This window comes from Schistocerca gregaria, chromosome 1 (assembly GCF_023897955.1).
Source record: "Schistocerca gregaria isolate iqSchGreg1 chromosome 1, iqSchGreg1.2, whole genome shotgun sequence".
Classification (NCBI taxonomy): Eukaryota; Metazoa; Arthropoda; class Insecta; order Orthoptera; family Acrididae; genus Schistocerca; species Schistocerca gregaria.
The window spans coordinates 419,038,207-419,061,759 of NC_064920.1; positions in this window are offsets into that span (position 1 = coordinate 419,038,207).

The window sequence follows — 23,553 nt, forward strand, 5'->3', positions numbered from 1 at the left end:
CGGCCACCTTGGTGCTCTTTGAGTAGAAGTCTGTGCCAACACTAGGCTTCAACTTCTCCCTTCTCTCGTCACCTCCAGCACGAACATGACACACACACACACACACACACACACACACACACACACACACACACTTAATACATACACTCATGCACACAGCTCGCATACTTCGAAAATGAAAGGTGCCTGCAGAATGTGAAGGCTAGGGGAAAATCTGTCAACTTATGCGGCTGAACCTGCCCTTCGGGATCTCCCAGCCATTGATGCCACATGACTTTACATTTTACAAGCTAAACAAAGCATTGTAATAGAGACCGAACGCCTGTCAAGCATTGCGGGCACCGAGAAACGGCTCCACGTTCAGACAAGTGGTGGAGAAGAAAAGAACCGGGTGGCTGGAGCCAACAACATCGCTACAAAATGTTAATCCATCGCATGTCTTTTATTCATCTTGTAGGCCCTAGTCTCCTTTCTTTGTTAAACTTGCCTATTAATTTAGCTTGGCAATGGTTCTATACTACTCATGCGCCTGTATTGCCCCTGTGAAAACATTCAAATTTACGACACACAAATTTTCATACATTGAGGGGCTCAGGGGAGCAAAAAGGATTGTAAAGGACATGTACCAACGAATAAATGAACAAGTCGGCCCATTTCTACTCCAGGTGCCCCCAGTCCACTGAGACGTCAAATACGCAACAGGAAAGACAACGTTATATGTATGAAAGTTGCATCAAAATATTAAGAATAATAAAATATAGAAAAGAAGCCACTAACGCCATAGTTACACGAAATTGCACAAAGAACTGGCCTGCAAATCTCATATGAGAAATCCCAGTACATAGAAAGAGTGCCACAAGACAAATAGCCTATTGTGACAACCCATGGGAAAATCGTACAAGTACCACATTTAAAGTACCTGGGAGAAATCATCCAGCCATCAGGGATCAACCTAAAGGCCGATGAGGAAAGAATAAAAAAACTACAGAAAGCACATAATCTCACGTTGAACTATTATAACAAAAAGTCCATATCCATTAACGCAAGATTGAGGCGCTACAACGCTGTCGTACTTCCGGAGGCACTGTATGCATCTGAAACAAAAATCAAAGAAGTAGAGAAACAAGAAAGGAAAATTCTCAGGAAAATTTTTGGCCCGATACAAGAGCAATGAATCTGGAAGAAGAGACCAACATCAGAATTATATAAATGCACAGACAAGATTACGGATACAATGAGGAAAAGAAGAATGCAGTTCTACAGACATATCCACAGGATGAATGAAAACAGAATTTCAAAGCGAATTCTTAAAGTCATCAACTCAGGCAGAGGAAAAATAAAATGGATAAAAGAAGTTCAAGAGAACCTCAGACAAGCACACATAACAGTAAACGATGCAGAAAATAGAACTGAATTCAGGAACATCTTCAAAAAACATAAATTTGACACCACAACACAGAAGAGACCAGGATGCAAATGGACAGCGGAGTGAAAGAAACAACACAGTGAACACATGAAAAAAATTTGGGCTCAGAAAAAACATAAACAATCATCATAAAGGAATTCAAGTTCAAACGCTCTCTTAAATGGGAATAATCGAAAATAATTATAATAATTTGAAACTGTTAGCACTATGAGTAACGGTGACCTTCGATTCAACTTTCATGGTGCAAGTCGAAATGTTTAGGTCCACTACTTGTTTCTTAAATCCAGACCCATCGATTGTCACTGTATAAATGTGATTTTTACGATTATCATTTTTCCCGAAAGGAAGTTAAAAGCAAATTGTATTTGCTCATGCCTGTATCCACGACCATATTTGTTCCTCAAGGCAGCTAGCAGTGAGCGGCAGAGAATATTTCTGTAGAACTTTCGTTTCCCCCCATCTCTTTATCCATGTGTGAATGGTACATGAGAAGAACGATTATCAATAAGATTCCGTAAGAGCTCTAATTTTTCTGATTTTTCTCGACATGGTCGTTTTACAAAATCTAACGTATGTGGAAGGAACTAATATCTCTCTTCTTGCGCGTACATACTCGAAATTTTCTGCTTGATACACTCTTATAACGTCTGCCACTGGAGTTCATTAAGCGTCTCCGTAACGCCCTCCGAGAAATTTCGAAAGCAAATTAAAGATCAGGGGGATCAAACGAAGTTTTGATGTCTGATAGTGAGGTAATTCAGTCCACAACGGCAAAGCACTACGAAAGTGAAGTTAGAGTTTGTCTTGAGAGGAAGGTATAAGATCAACACCAACAAAGCTAAACAAGGGCAGTCGGACGTAGTGGAATTAAATCAAGCCATGCTGAGAGAATTGGATCAGGAAGTGAGACACTGAACGTAATAGATGAACATAGATATTCAAGCAACTAAATGCTGATGATGGAAGAAGTAGGCAGGATATAAATTACAGACTACACATAAAATGAAAACTTTTCTGATTAAGAGAAATTTAACATAGACCATAAATCTACATCTACATTTACATCTACATGACTACTCTGCAATTCACATTTAAGTGCTTGGCAGAGGGTTCATCGAACCACAATCATACTATCTCTCTACTATTCCACTCCCGAACAGCAAGCGGGAAAAACGAACACCTAAACCTTTCTGTTCGAGCTCTGATTTCTCTTATTTTATTTTGATGATCATTCCTACCTATGTAGGTTGGGCTCAACAAAATATTTTCGCATTCGGAAGAGAATGTTTGTGACTGAAATTTCGTAAAAAGGTCTCGCCGCGACGAAAAACGTCTATGCTGTAATGACTTCCATCCCAACTCGTGTATCATATCTGCCACACTCTCTCCCTTACAACGTGATAATACAAAACGAGCTGCCCTTTTTTGCAACCTTTCGATGTCCTCCGTCAATCCCACCTCGTAAGGATCCCACACCGCGCAGCAATATTCTAACAGAGGACGAACGAGTGTAGTGTAAGCTGTCTCTTTAGTGGACTTGTTGCATCTTCTAAGTGTCCTGCCAATGAAACGCAACCTTTGGCTCGCCTTCCCGACAATATTATCTATGTGGTCCTTCCAACTGAAGTTGTTCGTAATTTTAACACCCAGGTAGTTAGTTGAATTGACAGCCTTGAGAATTGTACTATTTATCGAGTAATCGAATTCCAACGGATTTCTTTTGGAACTCATGTGGATCATCTCACACTTTTCGTTATTTAGCGTCAACTACCACCTGACACACCATACAGCAATCTTTTCTAAATCGCTTTGCAGCTGATACTGGTCTTCAAATGACCTTACTAGACGGTAAATTACAGCATCATCTGCGAACAGTCTAAGAGAACTGCTCAGATTGTCACCCAGGTCATTTATATAGATCAGGAACAGTAGAGGTCCCAGGACGCTTCCCTGGGGAACACCTGATATCACTTCAGTTTTACTCGATGATTTGCCGTCTATTACTACGAACTGCGACCTTCCTGACAGGAAATCACGAATCCAGTCGCACAACTGAGACGATACCCCATAGCTCCGCAGCTTGATTAGAAGTCGCTTGTGAGGAACGGTGTCAAAAGCTTTCCGGAAATCTAGAAATACGGAATCAACTTGAGATCCCCTGTCGATAGCGGCCATTACTTCGTGCGAATAAAGAGCTAGCTGCGTTGCACAAGAGCGATGTTTTCTGAAGCCATGCTGATTACGTGTCAATAGATCGTTCCCTTCGAGGTGATTCATAATGTTTGAATACAGTATATGCTCCAAAACCCTACTGCAAACAGACGTCAATGATATAGGTCTGTAGTTAAATGGATTACTCCTACTACCCTTCTCGAACACTGGTGCGACCTGCGCAATTTTCCAATCTGTAGGTACAGATCTATCGGTGAGCGAGCGGTTGTATATGAGTGCTAAGTAGGGAGCTATAGTATCAGCGTAATCTGAAAGGAACCTAATCGGTATACAATCTGGACCTGAAGACTTGCCCGTATCAAGCGATTTGAGTTGCTTCGCAACCCCTAAGGCATCTATTTCTAAGAAACTCATGCTAGCAGATGTTCGTGTTTCAAATTCTGGAATATTCCATTCGTCTTCCCTGGTGAAGGAATTTCGGAAAACTGCGTTCAATAACTCCGCTTTAGTGGCACAGTCGTCAATAACAGTACCATCGGCACTGCGCAGCGAAGGTATTGACTGCGTCTTGCCGCTTGTGTACTTTACATACGATCAGAATTTCCTCGGATTTTCTACCAAATTTCGAGACAATGTTTCGTTGTGGAACCTATTAAAGGCATCTCGCATCGAAGTACGTGCCAAATTTCGCGCGTCTGTAAATTTTAGCCCATCTTCGGGATTTCGCGTTCTTCTGAACTTCGCATGCTTTTTCCGTTGCCTCTGCAACAGCGTTCGGACCTTTTTTGTGTACCACGGGGGATCCGTTCCATCTCTTAACAATTTATGAGGTATGAATATCTCAATTGCTGATGCTACTATATCTTTGAATTTGAGCCACATCTCGTCTACATTCGCATAGTCAGTTCGGAAGGAATGGAAATTGTCTTTTAGGAAGGCTTCTAGTGCCACTTTATCCGCTTTTTTAAATAAAATTATTTTGCGTTTGTTTCTGATGGATTTGGAAGAAATGGTATTGAGCCTAGGTACAATGACTTTGTGATCACTAATCCCTGTATCAGTCATGATGCTCTCTATCAGCTCTAGATTGTTTGTGGCTAAGAGGTCAAGTGTGTTTTCGCAACCATTTACAATTCGCGTGGGTTCGTGGACTAACTGCTCGAAATAATTTTCGGAGAAAGCATTTAGGACAATCTCGGAAGATGTTTTCTGCCTACCACCGGTTTTGAACAAGTATTTTTGCCAACATACTGAGGGTAGGTTGAAGTCCCCACCAACTATAACCGTATGAGTGGGGTATTTATTTGTTACGAGACTCAAACTTTCTCTGAACTGTTCCGCAACTGTATCATCGGAGTCTGGGGGTCGGTAGAAGGAGCCAATTATTAACTTAATTCGGCTGTTAAGTATAACCTCCACCCATACCAATTCGCTTCGACTGTTAAGAATTCCTTTCTAAAGATATTTGTGTGGAATGTAGCATTGTACGGGAAGTGAAATGATGGTGTGGCACTGAAGGCCGGGAGGCCCCGTCCGGGGGAGTTCCGCCGTCGAGTTGCAATTCTTATTTCAGGTGACACCACACTGGGTGGCCTGTGTGTCGGTGATGATGAAATGATGATGAGGACAACGCAACACACAGTCCACGAACGGAGAAAATCTCCAACGCGGCCGTGAATCGAACCCAGGCCCGCTGTATGGTAGGCAAACACGTTACCACTCAGCTCAGCAGTCAGGCATTGTACGGGAAAGAAACGTGCACGATAATCAGTTCCGACAAGGAGAGGATCTAAGCGTTTCAAGAGTAGTGCTACAAAAGAATACTGAAGATTAGGTAGGTATGTCGAATAACTGACATACTGAATCAATTTGGTGAGAAACAATTCATACCACCACTAGGATAGGAAGAGGGAGGTGTCAAACAAATTAAAGGGACGAATGCAGTAAGCCGATTCAAATGGACATACTCATACAGGATAGACGAACGTGCCGAGCTACATCAAACTAGTCTTTGGATTGAATACAATTACAATACACTCAAGTGCCCGTTGTCTTTAACTGGTGACCTGTGGTATTTTCCATTAACGCCTCTTGTATGTTGGGAGCGACATGCCACGAGCTACCAATGATTTTATTTGACTAGCCGTGTATATACCCCGATGAAGCGAAACATTATGACAACTGCCCACTGCGAGGCTGTACGCTGGCTGGTGGCACCGAGGGCACGTGACGAGGTAAGAGAAGTATCTGAGCGGAGCAGAGACAAATGGGGAATCAATCTGGCGACTGTAAGTGAAGCATATGTGGAAATCCGACGACTTAAGCGACTTTCACAAAAGCCAGATTGTTTTGGCCCAGTGTATTAGAGCGAGCATCTCGGAAACGGCGAAGCTGGTCGATTGTCCGAGTGCTACTGTCGTGGGCGTCTGTGGAAATTGGTTGAAGAACTATATTTTAACTAAAGTTCAGTCTTGATCTCAACACTTATGTCTGAAAAGCATAGGTGACCGGTTTCGGTTATTTTTATATAACCATCTTCAGACCCATGGCTTCCTTGGAGGATGCTAGGCGGAGCTCTGCTCAGCTGCTACGAAGTCACCAAGGGTCTGAAGATGATTATATAAAAATAACTGAAACCGGTGACCTCTGTTTTTCAGACATAAGTGTTGTGATCAAGACTGAACTTCAGTTAAAATATAATTATTGATCACTGTTTCCAAAGTGTTTACCAAAATTGGTTGAACAATGCTGAAACCACGAGTAGGCGACAAGAAGTTGTACGCCCATACCTCATCACAGAACATAAGGATCGGAGGCTAGCCCACAGTCTAAAGCAGGACGGGCGACGACCTGTGGCAGATGAGTACAGCGCTGCCTCAGGCACAAGGGTATTGCGGCACACCGTTCAGCGGACATCATGGTGTTCCGCAGCAGAGGATCCCTACGTGTTCTCATGCTGATCCAACATCATCTTCAATTATGATTGCAATGGACACAGGATCATTGAGATTTAACAGCGGGCCAATGGAATCGTGTCACCTGGTCGCATGAACCCAGTTTATTGTTAAACTAGGTCGATTGGTCGTGTCCAGATCCGTCGTCATCCAGGTGAATAGCTGCTCAGACCGCGCAGTGAGCCACGGACGCAGGCCGGTGAGCGTAATGTTATGTTATAGGGGACATTCACTAGGGCTTCCATGGAACCTGCGGTAGCAATCGATGGCACCGTGACAGCCGCGGACTACGTGAACGATATTAGGGACGACCTGTAACCCCTTATTCTTGATGTCTTCCTTAACTGCGATGCATCTCCCAGCAGTGTAACTGTCGGTGTCACATGGCCAAAATAGTTCTAAAGAATGCTAATGTCTTGTCATCACATTCGGCTTTTCTGAATCCATTGAAACCCAATTGGACGCTATCAGGCGCCATCTCCGCACCCATAAACCAACGGCCCGTAAATTACGAGAGTGACCTATGCATAGGCATTTGGTGCCACAAACCTCTGGAAACATATCAAGTACTTGTCGAATTCATGGTATCAGAAGTGAACCAGTAGTGTGTGTGTTTTTATGTGTGTCAATTCCTACGGCACCAAACTGTTGGGGTCATCATTCCCCAGACTTACACACTAATTAAACTAACTTATGCTTATAACAACACAAACACCAATGCCCGAGGGAGGACTCGAACATCCGGCGGGAGAGGCTGCGCAATCCGTGACATGGCATCTGAAACCACGCGGCCACTCCGCGCGACCAAACCAAGCAGTCATAATGCTTTGGCTCACCAGTGTACATCATTTGTGACTAGTGAGAAGGGATATGCAACAGATTCAAAAACACGCCATACAAGTTTTTCCTTCCGTGGTTACTCTCAGATTTTCTGAGTTTAGGCGAGCAAAAGGAACTTTCATTATTGTTCTCCTTTCAGGACAGGACGGTGCACCTTATCGGCACGGAAAGGAGACCATTTCTTGGCCAGCAGCCAAAGCTAGAAAAACATGCGGGTAAATACAAATGTATTCGCCTGTGTGTAGTCATTTATTATTGTGTTAGCGATAACTGCTAAAGCATTCTCTCGGCGGGAGGCAGATGAAGTAGTATGGTGCCAGATCTGAATAAAAGATAGCGCAATCATTCAGTACTAATACTCGCAGTATTAGCAGCATTTTCAATCGATCGAAAATTAGATTATAATCAACGCAAAATGTTGGAAAAGTGTAAACAAATGTTATCAAAATATCTGGGCTTCTTGATGCGTAGCGACTAGGGAACTTGGAGAAGACACACACGGTTGTAATACATTGCTATGTACTGTTAACCTCTTACTGCAAGGACAAACATACGTCGCTGAACGTAGTTGTTCGAAATGCATAATGTATGCAGTTGGCGTCATACGAGAATGAGTTTACTGTAGCAGTACTTGCTTTCCTGACTATAAATAACCGTCTTCACTTCGTTTCCATTGCAGTTCAACAGACTCGCGGTAGTTCATGTCACCATATATGTAGGCACTGAGCTCAGTGTCGTTCTGCCTACACAATAATAAAATGTGGTGACATGAAATGCCGCGAGTCTGTTGAACTGCAATGAAAATGAAGATCGCTATTTGTAGGTGAAATCAAACTTTGCAAGCATAATAAAAATTAATAGGATAGCGACTGACTCCAGCATACCTTTCCTTCCTTTGAATCTAATCGCGCTGTGCACAGCGGTTCCTGATAGAATCAAAGTCGGTTATCTTATTTCGTTTACTAATTAGTGTGCCTCATCTGAAAGTGAGTACTAATATCGCGACTCATCAGTCAGGTATCTCGTTACGGGGTTGTCCAGTGCTAAACTGTGTCTAGTTTTACCCCAGCACAATCCCGTCGCGCATCATTTACAGAGACAGTTCTTATCAGTGTGCGTTCTTCGACGGTTTGACATGGCGAAGGGGAACAGGAAATTTTGATCGTGTAATTTAATTCATTAGTGCCTCACTGATAAGGTAACACTCTCCACCTCGTCTTGTTACAGTGATCGTCGAATATCTGCAGTTCGTCGACACCATTGGAAAAATCTGAGAATAGTAAGGCCGAATTAATTAATTAATTAATTATATCTCCCTTTACTATCAGCTCAGAACTTTTCTTACAGGTGGAAAATATTATTTTGTAATTCTTAAAAGACTTTAACCACATATGTATACATCTTACGTATGTTAGCACTTACGTATAGCCTACGTCAGTGCTTATGTATATTACTGCATATATATAAAATAACACGATTTACTATCACTTACTATGATCAATAACATCGTAATTTTTTATGTTTCTATGTTCTCTAAATTCATTCACATGTAATACAAGAAAGAACAGATTCATATACGCTTAGTGATTCATATACGCTAAATCTAAAGCTCTAACATATCACAAGTAGCAATGTATATATACATTTTACATTACTCTTACTTTCGTGTAAGATTTTAGGAGTGATTAAACAAATTTCTACTAGAGCTGTCTGTTACGGTCTGGTAACTTAGTTCTTGTAAAATGTACACTTTAAAAATAACCAGTATTTCAACACACAGTACGCGAACAGTAGTGTAGAGCACATAAATCTCATTCATAGCCAGTGTTTTAACAGACAGTGCTTATAAGTGAGCGCATCCTGAAAATTAAAGAACGTTTTAATCGACCAGTTCACATTAATAGTTCACACTGCTTCACGTTCTCTTAGCTCCGCGCCATTTAATATGTAATAAATATACTTTTCCATAACAATATTTCAAAGAGAAAACAGACGATCTTCTATGTAGTTCTAAATCCTCAAACCATTCTAAAACATTTACGTATATTTGTATTTGTTAGCCGGCCGGTGTGGCCGAGCGGTTCTAGGCGCTTCAGTCTGGAACCAGGTTCGAATCCTGCCTCGGGCATGGATGTGTGTGTGTCCTTAGGTTAGTTAGGTTTAAGTAGTTCTAAGTTCTAGGGTACTGATGACCTCAGATGTTAAGTCCCATAGTGCTCAGAGCCATTTGAACCATTTTTTGTATTTGTTACCTGTTTTGTAAGTACACGTGAGTGTGTGCGTGTGTGTGTGTGTGTGTGTGTGTGTGTGTGTGTGTGTGTGTGTGTGTGTGTGTCTACATCACCGGGCCAAGATCAAAGTAGACGGGAAGCTAAAGGCGAGCAGATTATGTATTAGTATCAGCTTAGCATTAAGCTGCTTTTGTTGGACTGAACCAAGCTAAATGTTCGTCGTTTTGGGATAAGATTGGATTGATCAGCTGTAGCATTGCAACGTAGTTGTGTACAAATCATTTGTTAACCTTCAAACATTTGTTAATTATGGACAGTAATTCTATTGCTTTGGGATTGGTTGTTACTGTCAACTGCTGCAAGCCCAATTCTAGTAAACATTATGAGTTTTCTGTCTTATGTGAATAGTAGTGTAGGATACATAACTAACCAGGAATTGGTGTCAGTATTGGAAGTAGAGCAGTAATGAAAGATAGAGAGGATGGGAATTGATAGTTTTACATAGCGACTCTGTGGTGGACACCTTTATTATCCTAGTTAACATTGACTGTTGTAGACCAGTTCAATAGCCTTTGGATACAGTGTACCGATTATGCGCTTACCAGACCTCAAGCAAAACTGAAGGGTATAAAGATAACTTCAGTTGAGGGGATAGTTGAGCAATTCGTTAGAAACACCGCAATACAAGGAGAGGAAGTGCCCACAGAAACAACCGAATTGCATGTTCAACAATGAACTACAAATACTACTCTAGATACATATCCATAAGCAGAAATAAAGACTTATGTTCAGTCAATTATTCAGCATGTTTAAGGAATTTACGGACAATTTAGAAGATAAAGTAGAAGATAATCAGAAAGAAATTATAACAGAAATGAGCAAATTGGAAAATGTTGATCAAATAGAAATAACAGCTGATTAGACAAAACAGAAACGGAGATAGAAGCGATTCAGACAGAGTTGAAAACTGAAATGGAAACAGAACAGAGCAAGCTAAAATTTGAACTTCGAACAGCTGGAACAGAGGAGCGCAGAAAGGTAGATTAAGTTAAAAGATGTAGTTGCTGAAGTGTAATTAGATCTAAAGAAAGAAGACAAGACCATAAGACAAGAAGTTGACAAGAAAACAGAAAGTCTAAAGGAACAGTTACTGTCAGTTGCTGCAAGCCGCATTCTGCAATACACTACAGATTAAAAATAACATATGAACGGTAGGGTAGAGTGTATAACTAATCGGGGCATTGGTGGTGATATTACTACTTACTGTGAAATAGTAGAAGAGGACGAAAGACAGAGGAAGGATGGAAAATGGATATCTGCGTTTACATATTATGAACAACTGTTGACATAGTACCACTGTTGTGTGGGGGAAGTCGAGACGAATACTATGATACGACACATGAGGTCTACAATGGAAATGAAGCAAACGAGCTCCGCACGAGATGCTGAACATCGTCTTGCTATCTCATGTCATCGTCTTTTGCTGACATTAAGTTACCCTTTCCAGTAAGGGTAATGATAAAAAACTTTTTAACATGTTATGCAAAAACTAATTACGATTTCAGTTCCATCTAAACTTTACCTTCACTAGCACAGTCGTCTTGTTGTAAGAAAGCCTGAGGCACCAAACAATTTAACTGTTATTTTACGCTGTACATTTACATTTGTTTATATTTCTGATAGATGATGTTTAGGTTGTCGTCTGTAGTTGTTACGTATGTAATTTTTAGATTTTTATTACATTATATGGTTTATGGTTTTAGAATGGCAATAAAATTTTCTAGTTAGTGTTCATGTTTTAGGACTGTTCGTTCGTTTAAACTGCTTTCCGGTTGATTGTCCATGTGTATGAAAGGTCAGTTCCGGAATTCTGTATAATATGTGGAGCGCAGGTTCTATGTTTTCTGCTTTATGATTTTGTGTTTTTAAATGTAGGAATAAGTGAAATAAATTGCTATCTGAATCTGTTGTTTGTTTTATGGTGACATTTCTGCCTGTTTTTCCTGTGTAAAATTTATCATAGTTAATTATGTGTGCTCCTGGATATGAGTAATTTGGTATAGTGGCTTATTATGAACGGATTTTTGTGTTCAAATTCTTATTCGGAATGCTAATTTAATCACAGTACTTCTTAACGTGTCACTTATTTTATTAGGTATTTTACCCACCTAGATGGCATTTATGTATTTGATTATGGGTTTTGGTGAGTTTTCTACTTTTTTGTTTATAGATTGTTGTTTCAGCTTTATTCTTCGTCGTAAAATCGTTATACTGTCTTTTGGTTGAAGCTATTTTTATATGCTACCTACTTTAGTGTTGTCCTTTTTGCATGGCTGTTTGTTCAAATGGTAAGTGTATAATTCCGTTCATCACCACATGGAAAAAGGCATATTTTTGAAATTTTGGATGGGAAGAGCTGTAATTTATTATAGTGTAAGATATCGTTGGTTTTCCACATGTTTCGAAAATATACTTGATATGATGAGGTAATGGATTTCTTTTCATTCCCAAGGCAAGCTTTATGTTTGGATATAATGTATTAAGTTCTTGGTGGATTAGTTAAGTGTCTAGTTGTGGTTTTTTTTTGTGAACAGTATCGTCTATATAATAGATGATTTTGTTTAAGAGTAGGTTATTCCGGGTATAAATTCACTTTATTGCAACGGTTAAAAACTATTCCATAAGTTATACGTTTTCTAGCACAGAATTCAGAATAATTATAAAAAAACAGAGTATACATAAATCAAATAGATTGCGTCAAATATATTCACAGCACGGAGTAATCGCTTGCGTACGTAGCACTGCACTTCACTTAACGCTGCACTAAACCTCCCCCCCCCCCCCCTCCCTCTTAATGACAACGACATTTCTTGAACTGAACTTGCTGTCCGAACCCGATCACAACGGGTCTTCTGCAGGCAGCTGCTAGATCGTCAGAGATAGCCTCAGACGTCCATTGCGGCTTACCTGTGGCGGGCAGTGTAGCGGCTGGCGCGTTTGTCGAGTACGTGGTGGGTGTGTCCATGGGAGAGTCCATACCAGTGAAGGGAGCCTTGAAAGCTAGTTTGAGCCTGTTGATAGTGATGGTGGTTGGGTTCAACGTCTTTCCCTCAACAATGATAAAGCGGTGTGGTCAGTCGTGACGTAGTTGGCTGGCTGCACTGCGTCACGTCGTACAAGAGCATAGGCACATCTCCGTGGCTCGTCGAAAACATAAGAGCGACGGGTATGCTGATCCCTCTGAACAACGGGATATGTTTACTAGATTTGGGCACGTCGATTGCATACGAAGTCTGAGGTTTCAATGTGATTGTCTGACATAATGAAGTACTTACTCACCGGGCAGAAATATCGACTGGCTATATAAAAGTTCCATGGTCGTGGCTTTAAGACCTTATTAAAGAAGAATTACGGTTCTAATACGCTTCGTACCCAATAGCACAGTGAGTGCTTGAAACATGTATGACTAGAATTGCGTTACTTGGTCTGTTGTAACTCGTAGTGGTACACCAAAACGGGCGATCCGTCCTCGGAAAAACGTGATCGTGACGGTTTCGGCGGTAATGTCGACCATAGGGAACACCTCCAGCCATCGTGTGAAATGGTCAACCGGTGTAAGATAGTAGGTATATCCTTCCGACAGTGGGAATGACGTCAAGATGCACACAATCAAATTTTTTGTTCGATGGAACGAATGCGCCAAAAGTACCATGACATGCCTGCTATCTTTGTTTTATCGGCAGGCTCACATTGGCGCAAATATTGCTGACAATTTTTGTTCAAGTTTGGCAAAAAAAAATTCTTCACTATGTTCCTCATGACCCATACTCCAAAGTGCGACACCTTGTAAGGAGGCGACTGCCTGCTGCTGAAAGACTGACAGTGTAATACGACAGAGATGCAGGCGTGATGGATGCGTCAAAAGACCTCGCAGTTCGCTTTCTGTTTGTGGTGTTGCAGCGAGAGCGTCGAAATTAACTGTGACAGTTATCGCTTCGACCCGAGAGAGCATGCGCTGGCAGAAAGCGGTCACCCTCAAAATAGACTTTGGATGGTGAACTGTCCGAAAAAGTCTAGATGGTGCAGCTGGTGTGGTGATACTTTCTCTGGTCGCTGGCGGAAAGCATATGTCAGGGGCTTGTGACCTGTGACTACGGTGAACTGCCGTACCTCTAATATGTGGAGAAACTTCTTAATGGAGGCGTATGCAACGTATAGTTGAGTACACGGGCCAGTTCCGCTGCGATGGCGATGACTTTTGACTGATGAAGAAGCCCAAGGGCTGCCAGTGTTCGCCTGTTTGCTGTTGCAGTGGCAGTCATGTCGACTATCAGGGCGAGAAACGCCTGTGCAACTGGGTGTGCTGATAGAGCGGCTTCTGCGATGGCAGTCTTCACCTTCTTAAATGCCAACTCGGCGTGGATATTCCACGGCAGTTTGTCCCTTTGCCTTTGTGAAACACGCAAGAATTCATTCAATGGTGCAGCTAGAAAGCGTGGTTGGGAATGAAACGACGATATAAATTTATGACGCCAAGGAATCATTGTAATTCTATCATAGACCGGGGAAAAATAGCTACAGCATCGAGTTCCTCCTGTGGAGACCGTATACGTTTAGCATTGACAGTGTAGTCTCGGCTGCACTGAAGATGCACTTTGATGGGTTGATAAGTAGATGTGCATGAAGACATCAGGAAGGTTCAAATGGCTTTGAGCACTATGGGACATAACATCTGAGGTCATCACTCCCCTAGAACTTAGAACTACTTAAACCTAACCAACCTAAGGACATCATACACATCCATGTCCGAGGTAGGATTCGAAACCTGCGACCGTAGCGGTCGCGCGGTTCCATACTCAAGCCCCTAGAGTCGCCCGGCCACAATGGCCGGCCCAGCAGGAAGCTCCTCAGTCAGTGCCTCAGAGCTAGACATCACCAAAACGTTGTCAATGTTAACGTAGCAGAAATCTCGGCCCGTGTAACCTCGTTCATGAACTTTTGAAACATGTCGGCAGCATTGCAAAGTCGAAAGCGCATTCCAATAAACTCACAGTCTGAACGGTGTGCAAAAGTCAGTCATAGTAATTTCTTATGGTACCACAGGCATTTGACAGAGCGTCCATACTAAATGCAACGTAGCAAAAAATGCAATTATCATGGACGTTGGAGTCGGCCGCGGTGACCGAGCGGTTCTAGGCCCTTCACTCCGAAATCGCGCTGCTGCGACGGTCGCAGGTTCGAATCCTGCCTTGGGCATGGATGTGTGTGATGTCCTTAGGTTAGTTACGTTTCAGTAGTTCTAAGTCTAGGGGACTGGTGATCTCAGATGTTAAGTCCCACAGCGTTTAGAGCTATTTGTACCATTTGGATATTGGAATATACGATATCGGATATCGGATACCGGTCGGGGATGGTTCTTACGTTGAGCTGTGCCTACTCTCCACATGGGTGCCATGCGTTGTTCATCTGTGGGAACATGAATGCGAATTCCTGCTTCGCTACCTTCAGTTTCTACGGATCAGGCTGTACAAATGGTTCAAATGGCTCTGAACACTACGGGACTTAACATCTGAGGTCATCAGTCCCCTAGACTTAGAACGACTTAAACCCAACTAACCTAAGGACATCATACACATCCATACCCGAGGCAGGATTCGAACCTGCTACCGTAGCAGCAGCGCGGTTCCGGACTGAAGCGCCTAGAACCGCACGGTCACAACGGATGGCTGAGGCTGTACAGTCGAGCATGAAGTGATGGTCCTGGAGTAGTTAATATATACTGTACTGTCGAGTGCTGCACAAGTACTAGTGTAGGCATTTGGTGAGTGAACTAGTTGAGGAACTCTACGAACGGCCAGTCATCCCTAATCATCTGCACTACAGTGTCATCCACACGATGTACCAATCCTTGATTTACCATGTTGGTAGCGGTATCAAAAAGGTGCCAATGACAAAGGTTAGGCTGGAGTCCACAGAACGATAGGAAGTCCACTCTGAGCATCAAGTGTGTAGTGCCGGCTACGAGGAATTGTCAGCCGAAGTTATGTCGCAGGCCTAAGTTTAATGTTAACGTGACTCGATCACATGTTGAGACAGTGGAACCATTGGCTGTGAAAAGGTGACAGTCATCACATTTGTGGAGCGACAATGGGCAGATGGATAAACTGACATGTTAGCTTCTGTTTCTACCAGTAACTGCACCTTAGTGTATCCCTCTTTCACGAACAGTCGACGACTGACGTTAAGAGAGCCAATGGCCGTCATCACTGACTTCCTGTTGAATTTCCCTTCTAGCACAGCGGACTGCCTTCCACGCCTCACAGCCGAACCGTTGGTGATACCAGCAGACACTTGCCGTTGAGGGTGAGTGGATGCGCTTTCACTGTGGGCGGCGGAGGCGAAATAGGCAACAGCTGCTCTGAGTTCGAAAGGCAGCAACTTGCGCGGAGAGCTCTGAGCTTGTAATGCGGCGAGTGTGTTATCTGCCTGAGGCTGCAGGCAAACTGTGGCGACGCACGTGGATGGATACATCTCTGCTACGCGATTCGTGGTTTGCGCGGGCGCCTCTACATCACCAGCACGGTCTCGTAACATCTTGTACGTGTCAGGTGGCAGGCGCGGTAACCAAATATTCCACAGGATATGTTCATTAACAGCGTTGCTCGCTAACGTACGCAGGCGGCGCAGTAGCTGCGACGGAGTGCGGTCCCCTGGCTCTTCAGTGCGGAGCAGTGCCTCCAACCTCCACATCTTGGATTACGAGAGACGGGTAATCAGGGCGTTCCCGTGTAACGAGCAGCGCTCAGCTGTGACCACAGAATGTCATGCACTTCCGTGGCCATATTTACATTCAGCCCTGCGACTATGTCGTCTGAGGTTACTTGCGCTAGTACAAATCGACTTTCTAACTGCGCGAACCATAGGGCGAAATTCTGGCGGTTGTACCACTGCGCGATTCAAAAAAAAAAAAAAAAAAATCAAATTTGTGTGAAATCTTATGGGATTTAACTGCTAAGGTCTTCAGTCCCTAAGCTTACACACTACTTAATCTAAATTATCCTAAGGACAAACACCCACATGTTCAAATGTGTGTGAAATCTTATGGGACTTAACTGCTAAGGTCTTCAGTCCCTAAGCTTACAGAAGACTACTTAATCTAAATTATCCTAGACAAACACCCACACACCTATACCCACGGGAGGACTCGAACCTCCCCCGAGACCAGCCGCACAGTCCATGACTGCAGGGCCTTAGATCGCTCGGCTAATCTCTCGCGGCATTGCGTGACTGATTGCTGCACCTGTGGGCACGTCTGCAATTGGTACCAGTTCTGACATCGTGGAGTTACGATGACAAAGGACGTAAAAGATGCGGACGAGGTACACACAGATGTTCGTTACCTAGTGCGATACGACATGGTACGGGGCTTCGGTGACGGTCGAATATCACGTGGGGCACTAACTATTTCGTGTCTAATAAATTCAGTTTTTTGCAAACGGTTAAAAACTATAATGTAACTCATACGACGGTTGCTAGTCAGAGAATTCACACAGAATAATTTTAAAAAAAAGAGTAAACATAAATCACACAGAGATTGCGTCTTGCGTCAGAGATCAGCAATGCACAGAGTAATCACTTCCGCGTGTAGCACTGCATTTCAGGTAACGCTGAACTTCAGGGTTTTTGTGATTGTAAGAATTTTTCTTCTAGCTTATTTAACAAAACATGTGCTGTTGTTCCGACTACTGTGCTCTCTATGGCTAATCCACTGCTATTTTATAGTGTTTTCGTTAAATTTGAAATAGTTTTGTGGAAATGGAAGTTTAAGAAGCAAACCTAGACGTACGTGAAATTGTTAAACATCTTTTACTTAAACTATCACGAAGTAGATGATATCTATAGTTCTTAAAATAATACAGCAGCAACAACTTCATGAATACATGAAGTTTCACTAACTACTAACTACTAAGTAGCTATTGTGAAGCACGTTTTACAAATAATTAGGTGCATTATAAGTACAATATCAACATTTTTAAGATTTTTAGTTTATTTTGAGTAGGAAGTATCTCAGTTCCAGAATCTGCGCTGGCGGAAAAAGAATCGGAACACCAAAAAATAATTCACGTGCACTTATGAAATTTCGGTAATACATTAGTCTAGGTGACACATTCATTTAAGTTATCAACATTTCAAGATCAAAGGTTAATATACGCGTGAGGTAAGCCATTGCAAATGTGAAATTCTGATACAGTAACAGCCAGAATGTTGAATCGAAACATGCAGACGTGCATGCATTGTTATACAGGTGCCAGATGTCAGTTTGTGGGAAGGAGTTCCATGGCTGCTACACTTGGTTGGTCAATACAGGGACGGTTAATGCTGTTTGTGGATGACACTAGAGCCACCGTCCGATATGTGCTCGATTGGAGACCGAACTGGTTGTCGAGGAGGCGAAGGCAACTTTCCAGCCTCTGTAGGTCTTGCTGGATTACAAAAGTGGTATGTGGGTGAGCATTCTTCTGGTGGAAAACACCCCTTGGAATCCTGTTCAGGAACTGCAGCACATGTGGTCGAATAACAGACTGACGTACAATTTTGCAGTCAAGGTGCGTCGGATAACCACCAGAGTGCTCAAACTGTCACACAAAACCGCAACCCAGACCACAGCTCCAGGTGTAGGTCACGCGTCTCCAGCACGCAGACAGGTTCGTTGCAGACCCTCATCTGGGCTGCTTCTAACCAACACACTGCCATCACTGGCGCCGAGGCAGAACAGGCTTTCATCAAAAAACACAAACAGCCTCCACCGTTCCCTCCAATGAACTCTCCCTTGAAGTCGGAAATGTGGTTGTTTTGGGATCAGTGGAACGCAAGCTACAGGGCGTCTGACTCGAAACTGTGCTCTAAGAAACCGATTTGTAACAGTTCGTTGTCACTTTGGTGTGAACTGCTGCTCAGATTATTTCTACAGATGCTCAATGACGCGCCAGTCGTACACCGAGCATGGTCTTCCCTCGCTGTAGTGACCACCGCTGCGTGCAGCCATTTACAGTGGCTACATTCCGGATCCAAGTCGGTGTATCGCAGAAGGAAAATCCAGCTTCTCGTTGCCCTGTTACGCGACCTCGTTCATAATCAGTCAGTGGCTGATAATGGCGTCTTTGTCGCCTTAAAGGCACTCTTGAGTGGCGCTACTATTGCCACTCTCATGAGACTGTTACGAAATTTGAATAGACATCACCTCCCAGATCTAGAAACACGTCTACCAACTTCAGTTTATGTCACACAACTGCTTCTTGGGGTTATGGTTTTTTTTCGGGCATTGTATGTGCAGTCATTCTGCCAGGAAAGTGACACATGACATAGTGAAGTAGGCCGCAAAATTTTTTTCTTGCACTGATTTTCTTTTGACTTCCCCCAAGTGACACATTTTCTAAAGAAAACAATAGTGTGTCGTTAAACTCGTATACATCCTGTCTCCTCTCGAAGTTGTGTTACGAAGAACATGTTTTGCTTATGGTATTCGGAAACTCAGCATGAACCTGAGAGGAAAGAGGAAGGAAAATTGTCACTTAAAATTCTGGGTAACAAGAGCGAAAATACCTAGGATGAGAGTCCTCTCTTGTCTCTATTACAGTTGCTATAAACTTCTGCGATTTTTAAAATTTTTGCTAAGGCAAATCATTGTAAATACTTGTAAAGTAAATAAATAGTGAAAAGCTGAAACGAGCCATCAGTATTTACATAACATGACAGAAACTCAAAGTTAATTCCATAAACTGCTACTTCATATTTCTTATAATGTGGAAGTTTTACTTTACATGCTAATAATACCATAAAATAAATACTATTAAATATTGTTATCATCCTAGTTTTGAAAAAAAATTACTACTGATAATAACACTGTAAATATTTTTCACACATGGTATTCGGAAACTCAGCATGAACATCACACGGAGGAGGAAGGAAAGTTATCACTGCAAATTCTGGATAACAAGAGCCGCAATACCTAGGAGGATGGTGAAAAATGCTCCAGTTAGTGGCTAGTATTCCAAATGCGCATTCAACAAGTGTAATCGGTGCATTGCAATGTATCTTAAAGCTCCTGTCCCATTAGGGATCGTAAAAAGTGAAAACACGTCAGCAAACACACGCTGTGAAAAGTAAAACTCGTTCCACAACACTCACGTTGGCGTGTTACAGCCTGTAGGTACAATTGTAAACTAAAGGCAACCACTTTCAGCTAGCAAAGATAGTACTTGCCTGCGTAATACATAGGCAGGTAACGGTAGAAAATAGTTCTCACGCAAGATTAATAGATGGTATGGTGTAAGGAGTGAGTCAGAACTTTCCATTACATTGAAAACATAATCAACTTAACGCTCACCCTTGCATTGTGTAAGCACTCAGATATCGATATCTGAGGGCGAAACATGGCAGCGCTATTCTAAGCATTGTTGTGAGACGAGGTCTGTCTGCGAGAGTGGAAGTAGTAGTGTCGGTCGAGACCTTGGTGACAGAAGACGTGTCACGCTGCACTCACGTCGGTGATGGCAGATCTTTCCACACTCAAGTCCTGATTTCATTTATATAGCCAGGAGAGATTTACATGGCTTAACGACTGTTGAAGATGGAATTCAAGGGAAAATTCGCAAGCAAAGTGCAAAAGCAATTGCAGGGTTAGGTTCCTCATTATTAGTCCGAGTTTGTAATAATCCCATGTTTTGTTTGTCAGTTAAAGAAGCCTCCTTATCCCCCAAATAGTAATAATTATTCTCCACATCTAATTAATAAATAAATGCTGTGGTTATTAAATGTTAATGTAACTTTGAAATTGAAATAACTTGTTAATCTAGCAGTCAGCGATTATTGACACCCATGTCATTGTAATTGTCATTGTCTATTATTGGTTATGGGTTATGATCATTCTGAAGTTTTTAAATAGACTTAATCTATGAAATCCCTTCTCACAAGTTATTTAGTAGTTAACAGACCCAAGCAAACTCCTTTTTATTAAATTCGTTCTTAGTAACAACAAGCTTTAGCCGCTGCTGCTGCATGCTGCTGCGAATTGCTGTAAGCCACATCGAAAAAGGCAGTCATCTAAAGAGGTGAGTGCAAAACTTAGAGCCAAAACAGAGACACTGACACACCACAACATGTCATGTACTCTAATCCAGTAAATTCCGTTGCACGAATCAGATTCTGTATCACTTGAAAATTCTTGTTCAAATACACAGTCAGATAGCTTCTCTGAATGTTGGTATTATGTTTTTTATGTAACAATCTCTTGAGGGCTGAAATGACAGTGAAACTGACACTCATACGGCGTTACACAGGTTAGATTCCGTTTACTGATAGATCAGGTTGCTTATCGAGTCCATTTTCACTGACGTACATAGGTGTATTTGTCGTAGCAACGTTACAAATAGTAGTTGCACAAACGTTACAATGGTTGCAGAGTGAGGACGCAGAAACATACAAAACGAGAAAAATCTGCAGAGATATCCACGCCAGCCATATTGGCAGGGGGGGAATCACACGACCGGCAGAGGGGAAAGGCGGATGGGAAAGCGGAAGTTTATGAAATATCGTCACAGTTGTGAAATGAAGCATGTGGTACAAACGCGCAGAAATTAAAATAAGAAATGTATACCTTAAGCATAGGGACTTGTGACTAGAATTGGCAACTCAAAAGGTGCCACAGTCTGGTATCCTGAGACCAAACAGACAGACAGACTTTTGCTGAAATCAGCCAGTATACCGACAGATATTAAAAAAGTGACAGCGCCACTACACAAAGCCTACACTAGAATTGGAGAAAAGCTCATTCTAGAAAATGTATACAAAGACCTTGCGAGAGCCCGCGAATGAGTATACTTCGATTACAAACAAGAGTGATTTATATGTTTTGTATACATCCGGCATCCAATGAACTCTTAAAACTGAATGCAAACAACCACACGTTAGTTAGTATGGAGCTATCTAAACTAATGGACGAAGTTCATGTGGACGTGGTCTGCTTGCAGGAACCCTAAATCAGGAATTGCAAACTAGTAAGTTTGATCTCAAACATCCAATGAGAAGGCTGCGATCGTGGTCACAGATCGAAACCTTATAGTTACACAGCTGGCTCATCATGTACCGTACACCTGGCAACTATGGAAACAGCGCACGAAGGCAAGAAGTCGATTATTGCGTCGTTATTTGCTGAACTGAATGAACAGTGTAATGAGTACAGAATATGGATTGAGACTAAATCGAAGAAAGACGAAAGCAATGAGAAGTAACAGAAATGAAAACGGCGAGAAACTTAACATCCGGGTTGGCGGTCAAGAAGTAGATGAAATTAAGGAATTCTGTTACCTAGTCAGTAAAATAAAAGACAGACAGAGCAAAGAGGGCATCAAATGCAAACTGCTACTGACAAAAAGGGTATTCCTGGCCAAGAGCAGAGTATTAGTATCAAACATAGGCCTCATTTGGGAAAGAAATTTCTGAGCATGTACGTTTGAAATACAGCATTGTATGGTAGTGAAACATGGCTGTGCGAAAACCAGAGCAGAAGAGAAACGAAGCATTTGAGATGTGGGGCGACAGACGACCGTTGAAAATTAGGTGAACTGATAAGATAGGTAATGACGAGGTTCTGCACAGTATCGGAGAAGACAGGAATATGTGAAAAACACTTATAAGGAGAAGGGACATGATGATAGGACATCCTCTGGGATATCAGGGAATGACTTCCATGGTACTAGAGGGAGCTGAAGAGGGCAAAAAATGTAGAGGAAGACAGAGATTGGAATACATCCAGCAAATAACTGAGGACGTAGGTTGAAAGTGCTACTCTGAGATGAAGAGGTTTGCACAGGATAGGAAATGTGGCGGGCCGCATCAGACCAGTCAGAAGTCTGATGACTCAAATAAAAAAATAAAAAGACTATATCTGAAGAGGGATATACACCTGTATTGTATGTCTGCCCTAGTGTGTATACGAAATTCAGCCATATCTCAGTTACATCAGAGACATTGTCAAATATGTCAATGACAGTAGCATACTAATAGCTGCAGACATAAATCCTAGGTCGATTATATGGCACTCTGATACAACGTATGATCGGAGGCACTAAGTCTGTGAGGTACTACATAAACACAACCTCTACGTCGTCAACATTCCGAATCTGCCATCCACCTGCACAGTGCCATCGGGAGAAAGGAGCAGGACTGACATAAAAATTGCAAATGCAAATGCTCTGCCACTTATAACGGGGTGGGACGTCATGGATGGCGCTAATCACAGCGACCACAACGCTACTGTCGTCATGAACATAGACACACTGATATACACACCTACACTGGACAGAGATCAGCGACTGTTATTTCATAAGGTGTACAGAGTGTATCTAAGACAGATGATTGAGGCCTTCCCCCCTACAGTTGGGGAGTCAGTGGATTATAAAGCTCATATTTTGACTGACTTACTACAAAAAGCACAAAGTGCTGCATTTCCGACCACTGACACAGGGCACAAGCTAAATATACCATGGACTATAAGACTAACAGTGTTGCGCGAAGAAGCAAGAAACTACCGGAAATGACATCAAAGAGCGACGATGGCAAGGGACAGAGATGTCAGACTCACACAGATCAGCGAAGCAAAACAACTCTACAAACAAGAGTTACAAAAAACACGAGAAGATCATTGGAACACATACGTGCCGAAACCGCTCCAAACCAACATTTTGGGGGAACATTTCAAAATATAAACGATGTATCTGTCGACGCCATTAGTCGTAGCAACGCTGAGATGACGCTACCATAACAGAGGGATGGAGAAGTTCTGCTAAACAAACACCTCCCCGATGACGAGCAACAGTCGAATGAACAGATTCATACTGAACAGCCAACCTTAATAAGTCTTATTATAAAA